This window comes from Odontesthes bonariensis, chromosome 24 (genome assembly GCF_027942865.1).
Source record: "Odontesthes bonariensis isolate fOdoBon6 chromosome 24, fOdoBon6.hap1, whole genome shotgun sequence".
In the NCBI taxonomy this organism is placed as follows: Eukaryota; Metazoa; Chordata; class Actinopteri; order Atheriniformes; family Atherinopsidae; genus Odontesthes; species Odontesthes bonariensis.
This window is the reverse complement of record NC_134529.1, coordinates 28,234,703-28,247,376: the sequence shown is the minus strand read 5'-3', so window position 1 is coordinate 28,247,376 and position 12,674 is coordinate 28,234,703. Positions and strand designations below refer to the sequence as shown.

Below are 12,674 nucleotides of genomic sequence, written 5' to 3'. Positions count from 1 at the left end.
AAAGAGTAATACATTTGCATCACAAATTGGTTCTCCAGGAAAAAGTCAGACCTCACATCGCTTGGCGCTATTTTTGCCTCCCTTGATATCAATGCGTTCAATGTAAACTGTGCAGACCGACTTACTCTTTTGAACGCATATTGTTTTGAGAAGCAAGACGCTTTATTTGTTTAGCCCCAGCCAACTAGCCGGACTACCTTCGTTAGTGCCAAAACTCGCCTGGAACTCGGCTCACAGGACGCAGCGGGGGGTAAGTCAATGTTCATAAATGATGTTGCTAATATGGGATGTCATACAGCTTCATGTCAAAAGAGGAAAACTGTCCCTTTGAAACGAGGCTGCAAGACTACTCATATTGTACATTTTAATACGCACTTGATCAACGTACCGAACTCTATCCTTGGGCCTGTGGAGGCCACGAGCAGTTGCCCAGAACAAGGGTTGACTCGCCTTTGTTGGGCTGAGAGAGTGGAACAGAGGGCTGATGTGTGCTGAGTCGAGCCGAGCAACCTGAGTGCCGGCTTTGTCTCCACCAGCAGCTGATCACTCAGCACAGTTTCGATTGAAAACAGTTTGGAGGGGTCGAGGGCGGCCTGTGCTTTACAGAGTCTGGGAATAATCAGCTCTAGTTAAACTCGGCAGCTTTTTAGTGCCACAAACAGCGTTTACATGACACTTGATAATAAATCATAGTTATGAATTTGATCCTAACAGATTGTTATGCACAGTTAGTCGTGATAAACCAACTCTGAAATTGTTTCCAACGCATGAAATGTATATTTTCTTAAATTCCACAATATTCGCACAGTCACCACTTGTCTTTCTTTGCTTAGTAGTCATTAATCATAATCTGTTGGCTGCGTCCATATTTAACAAAACGTAAAAAATAAAAGGCTTCTGCTCTGGAGTTGAGTTATTTAAAGGATCGGGTCTTTTACACAGGGATGCACATGAGCTGTCACCTTTGCAAACTCTTCCTCCAGGACAAATATGCTGGCAGCGTGTTTTAAGCAAATGTGAATGGGCACACCCAGTCGTAAAAAACATTCAAGTGCTGCCGTCTGGTTACTCCAACATCCTGTCATTTGCTTTTTGTCTGAGTATAAAGAAGACATCAAGTGAGCTCATAGCAGACAGTTGAGTGATGGCAGAGCTCACTACTGATGACAGACACAGAAAAGCCAGTCCCTAAAACTTCATTCAGCAAGTAAGGAGGCTTTTGTGCAATGGTTATTATTATTATTTTTCCTGCATGCTGTCTGGCTGGAGGCCTGTCTGAAGTGTCTGGCCCAGGGGGGTTACTCATCATCAGCACAGCTGCCAGCATCAGGCAGGGCCCATGATTACAGAGTCGGCTGGGCTCTCCGCTCTTTTCCCTTATCACCCGGTGCATTTACCCAGCCGCCACTTGGTTTCCTGGAGATGCACTCGCTTGACACAAACTGAGCGGAGTGTCAAATGAGTTCTATAGTTCCATGTTGTTGTTTTCACTTAACTTATTTATTTACATACTGACAAGAATGGAACTTAACCAACTAACTTCTGTCTCCTCAGGCAGAATTGAGTGCTACTGGGTAAAGCTTTGGAGATTAAAGGTCCACGGGCAACAAAGTATATGAGGACATAAGGCGCCCTATTTTTCTCTTGTGGCCTGCTTGAGTAACCTTAAGTGCATATAACGACTGAAAATGAGTGAAAATCAGCCCACCAAAAAGCCTGAAGAAGTAATATTCAAGACCACTTTAAGAGATTACAAGAAAGTCGGACTTCTTGAAAGCTAAACTGAAAGAAGTGAGGGGATGGCTGAAGACCTGTGCACAGAACCGTAGCAGCAAACCAGTTTATCGCTTCTTATTTCTGCACTCTTATCCTGGGAGGCTCCTCGCTCTGTCAGCTTTTGTGTCTCTTCTTTGAACCACTCCCATCACACATTCAGACTTTTGATACCTTTAGGAAATCTGGGATTTCCATTAATTTTGTGAATTGTCTTTGTGGTTAAACCGAGCTTGACTGCACGGCATGAGTGGAGTGGGTGAGGCCAACAACTGCCTGATTTAGTTGTTGTTGTTGTTATTGTCTCTCCAACTAATCTATTATTACTTTTCAAAGATGAAGGTGATCCCTTACTACCGGGTGCATTTGCACTCTTGCAACTTTCTCCCACTTTTTTTTAATTTTTTTTATTTTTTTTATTTGAGAGAATGACATTGATCAAAGTTATTCAACATACATATATTTCTTATTTTCTTCCCCCCACCCCACCATGCTGCCTATCCAAAAAAAAAAAGAAAGCTGAATAACAAAAATAAACATAGTGAGTGAAAAGTACTACCTTTATGTTACACTAGAAAAAAGTTTCAGACATGAAAATATAAAATATACTAGATTAAAATAATAAAGAAAAAGTGCATATTCAGGACAGTACCAGCAGGCTATTTGCTTTCTTTGATTGTCACTACACAGGTCTTCTGAGGTCTCTGAGTCTTCATTCCCGTTTACTTTTCAATCATGCGGGAGGGCTTCAAGCTTCTCAAAATAAGATAAAAGTGGGGCCCAAGTTTCATGGAATTTTTGGGTCGATCTTCGAATGCAATATTTTATCTTTTCTAACTTAAGGAATAGAATCAGGTCTTTCAACCAAGGAGGCTTTGGGTGGATGTGCTGATTTCCACTCAAGTAGGAAATACGGGCAAGGAGAGTTGAAAAAGCAAGCACATTTTTAATTTGATTTGTCATTGGTATACCCTCCCCTGGGACTCTAAATACAGCCATTTCAGCACTGGGTTGGATATCTCTGTTAAAAGCTTCAGATAACGTTTGAAATATCGTCGTCCAAAAATTATATAGTTTATTAACTTTCTCCCACTTAATGTGCAATAGATTGTTTTCTGTCTTCTTGTGAAATGAAATATCCACACAGCAGCACATTGCTGAAATAAGCAAACTTGAAATGAGTTTATCGTCACCTCACCCGGCAGAGGAGGCCTGAACTGCTCGGCAGCACCAGTGGAGTGCACTCTGCACCTTCCACAACTGTCCACACTAATATCAGCAGGTTCGTTTTCAGTATTTCTCTGGTTTGTATTGGACTCTGATTTGATTTAACTGTATGGTGTCTCAGTGAACTGCAGGCATGGCCTAGATCTGCTGGCAATCAGCTGTGTTGGACTCCACAGCTCCATGCAAAATTACAGAGGCGACAGGGGGGGCCCTGGATGTGATTTCCCTGGGATGGAACCTGTCCAAGGCTGTGATTAAAGAGCACATGAGCTCTGATTAATATGATCATCTTCTGGATGACAGATGTATTCCTATAATAAATGGATGTTTATGATGCCAGCCCTCAGCAATCATATGTGGTGGGTGAAATTTGAAAATGTCTTGTGCTGGATGCCAAACATTAGATTTATTCACTGATGATAAGGGAATGAGAGCAGTGTTCGGAGCAGCTGCCTCCACGTATGCTCCATCATTCTGCAACACTGTGCATTTTGGGAAATTATCTCACTTATCAATCCCTGTGGAGCGCTGATGTCCAATCAGGGTTTCAGATTGGAGCGCGGGGCCCTTAGGCTGTGCTTTGACATTTAAGGAAAGCAAAGGGGTGCAAGGCCTTTTGACTGCTTAGCAGCTCCTGTAAATATCCAGGATGTGTTTGCTCTTTCTGTAATCGCTTCTGTGTCTTTTCGCGCCACAATCTTTGTTTTATTCAAATAAACGATAAAGCCACTGAGTATGCAAACGCATGTCTGTGCTTCGCCTGCTCGTGAATTTAAGGAGGCATGCCTTGCAGCTGCTTGTAGCAGAAAGGTCAGTGAGGCAGCAGAGAAGGAAAGCCAGCCGTGTCCATTCTAACAAGTAACAGGGCTTTCATGTCTCATCTGGCCTGTTTGTATCACAGGATATTCTCTCTGACAGTCCATGGACTGAGCTTCAGTTAGATGGCATCATAATAACGCAGCTCCCCGGGAAGAAGGATTTAGAGAAGCATGGGATACTTTTATGACTTCATCAGGCTGTCTGGGCAATGAATTCTGCAGATCTCAGGGATTCAGCAATTAACAATAAAGATATCAGGCTGTACATCATGCAGCCCGGCAGTTCCTGGGGAATTACTCCGATTAAATGGATTCAGATGGAAAACAGAGCAAAATCAGAGTTTTTATTCCCACACTGACTGAGCTTTTCCTCTTGTGCTTGACCGTGTCATATCTCTAAAACCTCTCAGAGTGTTGGTGAGGATGTGAGTCACACCTGGTATTATGGATATATATCTTCAACTGATTCATTTTGATCATATTTGTTTCACTGTTTACATTTTGTACTAAATGATAGAAGCAGAAAACCAGAAAAGTACATTTGCGCTTTTTAAAAAAAAAAGTCAAGTGTCACGTGGTGAGATACTGTGTTATTCCCCTTTTTTTTCTTTTTTTTTTCAAATTTGGTTATTTCATTGCCACAAATAACTGATCTCAGTTGGGCTCAGTCTGATACTATGCTATCAATACTTTAAAAAGAATCACTTTAAACTGTTCTTGTGTTATTGCGAAAGAAAAAAAAGCCCAGCTTTGTGTATCCTGTCAGTGTGTGCAGTCCCATCCATGCATAATGCATTTTAGTGCCCAGTGTGAACAGGGTCACCGTTTCACCCTTACAGGTATATGATTATGTAAGTTTATCTTGTGGTACAGAAGTTTCAAAATGACTCTAGGAAAATAAATATGGCTCTCGCACATCCAAATCTGGCTGTCTTGAAGGAATGAAAGAGTGCGCTAAGAGCTGGGGATGATAGGCTGCCAGTCAGGCTCCCTAATCTGGACACTTGGATGCTTCTTCAATAAGTGGTGTTCCTGCTGGGTTAACCATTGTATAACACAGCTGACCAATGATTTCTGCATCTGTTACTCCACTGAATGGCATTTTTGATATTATGAGGAAGTGAGCAGTTTGGAGATACCACCAAGGGTTAAAATGAACTCCTTGTCAGGAGGCATTGAAGGGGCAATCATGCACAGTGGGCCTTTTGTGCATGTCATTGTAGCATGAATGCAATTTCCCCCACTGACCTTTCTCTGTTATTTTGATTCTTGGTTTTGCAGTAGCGCAAAAGGCTGTACTTAAGCTGTTAGGTGGTGGGTGATGCACTCAGCGACACCAAAAAAACATTTACCTGTTTGAGCATGGAGAGAATTCATGGACAGATTCTATTAGGCGGAGAAGTGCTTGGTGGCATCTAAGCCACTCGCTTTCTGGGCCGAACACATTCCGATATCTGCGTCAGACTTCAGCGTTCCATTTTAAACTGACATAAAACTCTGAGAAACAAAGAATTGTATTCGGTGCCTCTCTGTTGATCCACAGAACTGACGTGTCGAGTCCTTGAAAAGGGAAATGATGAAGGGAGGAATATGACGGCTGTGTTGAGTTGTCAGCGGTGAAGGCATCAGACATGTATTAAAAATCATGCCATCACCTCTGGAGCCGTCAGTCCTATAGAACATGAAAGAGCCGGCCTGGGCCTCCTTCGAATCAGGCCTAGCTAATTGCTTTCAAACAGAGTCTCCTTTGACCTCCCTGCATGGTCACCAAAGGTGTCCCCGCTACGCCTGACATTGTTATGCAGCGAGTACTCTCTCCTTTGTCTGGCTCTTTAAAACTCTATTTTCAAATGTGCTTGGTTCAAGGGTATTTTACACTCCTCTGCCTGAATAGGAATCACTGGGCTTGAAAAATGCTCCAGAAATTGAAAATGAAATTAGTCATTGATAGGTGAACACGCTGCAACTTTATTTACCTTTGCAGCTTCCCTTTTGTTATTTGCCTGTTTTAAGGACTTGATGCTGGCACACTGACATGACTTCCCAGATATGATGTAATATCTGAGATATCAGAGATTTTTAGCAGCTCCTGAGGAAGAACTCTCCATTTTCCTGTTGTTCACAGCAGTTGTTATTTTTTTATTTGTTTTTTTTTTGTTACCACTTTCTTAACAGCTTCTATAACCACCAACATTGCCTATATTGCCACCAACTGGCAACATTATGTAGGCCTGTTTGTTCACGTCAGTGTTTTAGTGTCTTAATTTTTTTTGTGGCCTTTCAAAAGATTGCCTCAGATTTACTTCACTCGTGAGCTGAAACCCAGCTACTAACTTCACAAGAGCAAAACAGTTTCAACGACATATTTGAACATTCCCTTCACATCCGTCAGAGCTGGAGTCTATTATCATCCTCTATCCTTTGCTCTGTGACTGACTGAGCATGCTCTGTGTAAAGGAATTCAGTATGCCCAAAGCGTGTTTCCCGCTGGGAGGATGAATGGCTGTTAGAGCTAAGCTACAAGGCAGTTTCAGCCTGGCCAGCTCCACAGCCAGACAAGTGGGGAGCAGTTGAGGGTGGATGACATCCAAACACATATATTCTCTCTTCACAAGGACCACACAACAGACAGGTCAACACCCACACTGCATGGAATTTTGTCAAATTTCTGAAAATCTCAAAATTCGAACAACTGTCCTCCCACCAGGAGAGGATAACTGAAACTGTGCGCTGGATCCTGCATCATGTGCAATTTCAGCTCATCCAAAAGGTCCTTCTTTTCAACTCAAGTGTTCATAATTTAGCCATGAGCTAAACTCAACAAGGAGGCATGGCTTTGCCTTAAAAGCAGTATTTCAGTATTAGAACACAGAGAAGTCTGGCTCTGCAGGGGCTCTGTCAAGACTTTTCCAGTGTGGAAAAATGGTTCTATGAAGTCATTTAGATAGTCGCAGCTAGTCTTTGGAGACTGCAGCTTTTAATCACAAGGTATGGGTTACTAACATGACATCTATCACGTATTAAAAATATGGTCTTGGTTGCATTATGGGAAATAGAGGCTCTAGAAATCTTTTGCTTGTCCTATTCAAAGGCCTAAATGCCAGGATGTCTCAAGTTTCTCAGGATGTCTAAAAGGCTGGTTCTGGTTGCACGGATCAACACCGCTGCTGACTTACTGAGTTTGCCCACCTATGTTTAAGTTTTTTTATCTACATGGTCTCCTACTTTCCCTGCATTCCACTACTCCTTTCTGTCCTCGCAAGTAAGGACTTCTTTTGCAGGCTAAAGCTGGATTTACAGTTGACGCGTCGCTCACGGCGCTGGCGGCACGTGACGTCAAAATGACGTTTCAGGCCTGGCGTGCGCCATGAAAAGGCGGCGCGTTGTCGTGCACCAGTCGAAATTTGTAACTTATGGCGCTTTTCCACTAGCTCGCTTCGGCTCGCCGCGCTGTTGCGTGTTTCCACTAGCACGCCGTACCTGCAACCGGGACGATTTTCTGTACCACCTCAGCCCTGGTTCCAAGCGGGCCGAAGCGTTACTAAAACGTGACGTCGGCCGACTGCCTTCCACTGATTGGGCGATGAGTGTCATCACTGGAAGCGTCATAACGCGGATAATAAAAGCTAGCGTTAGCAACCGTTAGCTTACTTCCAATTGCATCTTTTTGAAGCTCGTAAGAAAACTCTCCGGTACTTTTCAATACTGTTTTGTCTGGCGGCCAGAGTCTTCTCTTGCCTTCTGTGCGACAAAAAGCCATAGGGTGAGCAGCAACACGCGTAGCCGTGTTACGACGACCCCACCCACGTCCAGGAGGCACGAAGTATACTCGTTTGTAATGGAAACACAACCAAACCAAGCCGTGGCGAGCTAGTGGAAAAGCGCCATTAGTGCGCGCTGAGAACAACAAACCGGATGGACCAACTGGAAAACAGGCTCACGGTTGACAGTTGTGTCATGTAAAATACTTTGTGCAATTATTTGTAAATAAATGATGTCGTTAGGAATTTGCTGTTGTTTCATTCACTGGTATTCAGTGGAAGCGTCGTTGAGTATTAGCGCTATATAAAACCGATCTATTATTATTATTATTATTGTTGCATCCTGAAAGGTAACGATAATTCCCAAGTGTGTCCATTGAAGCACACTATTTCCAAACAAACAAACAAAGGGTAACACAATACACTAGGTTCTAAGCATTTCATCTTCCAGATACTGCAGCAGTATCATTGATGACAGTGCTACAGTGGCATTGTTTTCTTCTCGACTTTCGTTGTAGAGTAGTTAGCGGTAACCTTCACGTGGCAGCGACACCTCTGGGACGGAGAAAAATGCAACTACTGGCACATCGACTCGCTCCACCACATATAGCCGGCACGAAATCGTGACGTCATCAACACCGCTCGCGCTAGCCGACGCGGCAACCATGCTAGAGCACTTCGGCTGTGTGCCCTGATGGCAGCTGGGAGTCGTCTTCATGGCGAGTTCAAGTGATATTATGTACACCCAGACGCTGATGATGCAAGGAGACTCAGCACGAGGCTTCTTGTTGCCACTGGTTCTTTTTGCCATTTTGGTGTACGTGAGCCCAAAAAGGCCTCTCGGCTTTTAGTCTTAAATATCTGGTCGAACTAAGACCACTACTGAGTTTCATCATGATCTCAGCCTCTGCTTCTTTGGTGCTCTTTCTTTTTGTGTGTCCCCTGAGAGTCAGTATAAACTACCAAAAGTGCACTTGATTTCAGAGTTCTTTAAGGAGAATTGATTTTGTCAAGAGAAAGCAATGAACGTTTCGCAGGCATTGTACAAAGATCACTCCTTAAATGTTCCTCTCTCCTGAGCTGCCAACATTTAATAGTAGTCACTCTTATTGAAGCCACAGAATGAAGTCGAAGTAATCTTGATTTTGTCATACTTTGTTAGTGTCAGTCCAGCCGGGGACCACAATGACAGCTCTTTTCTTTCACAGGCTGCTGGTGGTGACGCTTTAAAAAGGCTCAGCCGAGTGCTCCGACTCCCCCGAACAATAAACAGCTCGGCAGCAATAATAATGAAGAGACTCGTACAGTAAATGCATCAGAAGGTGTCAGATTGTGAAATACTCAATAAGATGTCGAGCAGAGTCAGCTAAAAAAGTCGTGATTTTAGATATCATGGAATAGATGTGCTCTACATTTATGTATGCACTGGCTTTTAACACAAAGGATTTAGTTTCGGATCGCTCTCCGGAAGAGCTCGCCTGTTGAAATTAAAAATGTGGGGGAAAAAACCCATAAAACATTGTTAAACTCCAGCAATCCAGTGCACTTAAACAGATGGTGCCGGAGGCATTAAGATATGCGAGCACATTTTGAACACAGCAGTAATTAATACATAAGTTTATACCACTGTACAGTTCATGAAGCGGGAACGGAGGCAGAAAAAGACACTTATGTAATGAACTACCTCCGTTCTGCTCTTTGCCTCGGAGTTGAAATCAGCCGGCTGAGTGAAAGAGGAGAATATTAAAATAGCTCCCTGTAATATATTCACACGATATTGAAATGCAGAGCACGGTGCTTCTGGATCAGTTAGCTTTACGGTAGAAGGTGTTCGGGGGTCACTGAGACATATTATAATATTGCAAAATGAATGCTTAAATGCCTTCCCAAACAGTCTTTTTACGGCCAGCATAACAATTAGACCATTTTACACTGTGCTAAAGCCCTGCAGGTAAGCTTAGAGTGGCTGAGTTGTTCCGGTCTCTATGATATCAAGTCAGTCATTACTGGCTGTCACACAGCGTTGCCTGAGCGATTCACAGGGGAGTCAGAGCCAGTCCATGGAACCTTTTCTTTTTCAATAGAATTAAGGCTCAACTCTGGTCTTCATTTACAGCCGTGAGAAATTGATAATGACTGCCGTTCCATTCTGAAAATCATCTCGCCTTTTCGCCTGTGGAACAGCGTGTCTGCTAATACTGTTCACTGATCTGATGATCCCTATGGAAACGCAGCGGAGATCACTCTGTCACCAGCGCAGGGCTGAAGGAGGAGGTGGGACTTGGCTGAGTCACTGCTGCTATAACCGCGGGCTTCAGGGGTCACTTCTGATGGGAGAAAGCTTTAATGGTGCCACACACTCCCTCTGTGGCTCAGGCAGCATCACTGCTGCACCAAGGATAGATTCAGTCACGGAAATGGGTTCTGGAATAAAGAATGGCTCTTACTCTCAGCAAGAACAATATATTTTTTTGTTTACGCAAGCTCAGTGAAGAAAGTAATTGGTCATCTAATGTGTTCCCAAGGCCAGTAACTTTAAGACACTGATCTGACTCGAAACACCTCCAAGCTCCAGCATTTTGGAGCATATCTCACAAGGTGAAAGTTAGCACATCAAATAAATGTTATCCCAGAATCAAGCCAGGGATCAGCAGTGTAAGTCACACTCTACTGAGTTATATCAAAATATAGTATATAATCCAGTGTTTTAGAGCTTGTCCCAGCATATTACAATATATTAAGATTTACAAATCTGGTCCCTAAGTTCAAAATCTGAAATTAGTCAAGTTGAATCACTGCAAGTGTGGGGTCCAGATTATTGTGGCTTTTTCCCATATTGAATGATAATGAGGATTTCTAAAATATTTGAGGCCCTTGACTAATTCTGGGTTTAAGAGTTTGAAACGTGGTCCTTCAAGTTTACATGATAATACTTCTGAGTTACTTCATAATAATTTAATAATAATTTATTTATTTATATAGCACCTTTCATACACAAAATGTAGCTCAAAGTGCTTTACAAATAAGATCAATATACAAAGTTTCATGGAAACTTTTGGATTTAAAGTTGGAGTGAGCAATGCTGTTATGTGAATTCAGATCTTCATTTCTCCTTTTTAAAAGCAGATATCCGGATTGTATCATCAAGAAACCCTGTTCAATCATTGTTTATTTCATCTGCTGTTCCAGTTGATCAAATTCCATATAAATATGGTACCTTTTACAGTAGTTACTTTCCATGGACATGCAGGGAGGAAAAAGTTCTGGTATTCTAGAAGGAAACACAGATGAGAAGCATTATTTAGGCCAAAAGCAGATTTAAGATGGGGAAAATTCCATATTTCAAGGACACTTTGTCACTGGGGGCAGTGAAAGCAGCCAAATTGGATGAAGTTAAGCTGCACTAACTGCTTGTTGTGACTCGGGAGAGAAAACTCAATCATCCCTTTGACCGGCCGCCTGCACTGAGAAAGGATACATTGTTCTTGAGATTGGGTGGTTTATGAGGGGACATGTCACAACAGCAATGTTTTTGCAAGGTCTTGGGTGTCCGCTGTCATAACCATTACTGTCAGGAATGCAGATGAGTCCTAATGAGGCCTTAATCCGGCCGGAGTCATTAGCGGCAGGTCATCTTAAAACAATCCCGGGTCAGGCTGTGTTGGGGCTCCAGAGGTCCACTCCCACTGGGTCACTGAGCACGGCACAGCTCTGCCCGTCCAAAAAAGGCTTTCTCTCCAGTTGGAAGTTGTTCATATGAAAAAGTAAATAAACAGATAGGATATCTTTACCACTTAACCCAAGGTTACCACTGGACAATTTTCAGCTTTTGTATCATTAGCAGACAGTAAGGAAGCCATATGTAATGAGATGGTCCTCTGTATTTATGTCAGCACTGTGCTATTTAGGAATCAATGTCTTCTTTGGTATAAATTCTTCAGTCATAAGCTTTCTTTTTATTTGAAAATCTCTTAAGTGATCTTTCAAAGACCCGGGAAACAAATCAAAGCATAGTGTCTGTCAAGTGGCTTTACCTCAGAGTACGAGTCATTCCCACAGGATGACTTTTCAAACTCGCTAAGATGTCTTAATTAATACGTTCTGCCCCGAGAGCAGTGTGAGTCATCAAGATTTCACAGTATGTTTACAGAGAGGATTTTGTGGCTGCTTAAAGTGCAGATTTGCAGTAAGCATATTTTTTAAAGCACCGTCTCATCGGAATGAGGTTTTATAATTCAGAAAGCCTGTCGTCTTTGCCTCACTTGGATCTTGAAGAAAAATGCTGTCAAATGGTGATTACAATCAAGATGACGATGATGAGGATAATGCACTCTCGAGGTAATAGGATATATACCAGTGCCAGAAAATACAGCTGCAGAACCAGTTGTAAATATGAGTTGCAGAGGAAAATCTCTTAAAGGCTCAAATGCCTTTTTTTAAGAAGTGAAAAAAATATGTTACCATTTGGGATGTTACAATCTTTTTCTAAAACAAAACTTAGAATCGATCAACTTAACCTTGTAGCACCCAAGCATATGAATAATCATTGAAAAACATCATTTTGGCTCTTCTTGCATCTTTTTGGGTGGGAATAAACCAATATTTTTGGAATTTTTGGAATTGGGCTATTTTTGATAATTTTAGGCAATGTTGCATATTTGCAGCTGTGGGCTTTCCTGATTCATTTTGTTCACAAAACTAAGTCATTCTCTGCAGATCATTTGGCAAAAAAGGAATAGTGAAAGTTCACCAGTAACTGCTGCTACCACAATAAAATGTATATAATAGACCTTTATTGAACATTCTTAATACAAAGTGCGGAACGCAACCATCATAAACTTTCCATTCAACATCAAATCAAACGGATTTCACAGATCTTTGTTGTGAAAAAGTGAAGCACATATAAAATGCAAAAAATGTAATGTAATGTAAATAAAAACGTACACATGAATTTAAATAATGTAATGTAAATAAAAAATGTGCACATGAAGCTAATAAAAAAATGCAAAAAAATTATCATAATAATACGATTTGGAGACCTGACCTCCCATTACCGCTGTGAAAGGTGGACAAAGCAGACCAAACGAGACCAGAA

At 42.1% G+C, this 12,674-nt stretch overlaps 1 protein-coding gene across 4 annotated transcripts in view; it reads left to right on the top strand.

Moving 5' to 3' along the window:
- epha7 (eph receptor A7) overlaps nt 1–12,674 on the top strand; it is a 147,504-nt gene that overhangs the window by 57,748 nt on the left and 77,082 nt on the right. The gene's annotated exons all lie outside the window — the stretch shown is intronic.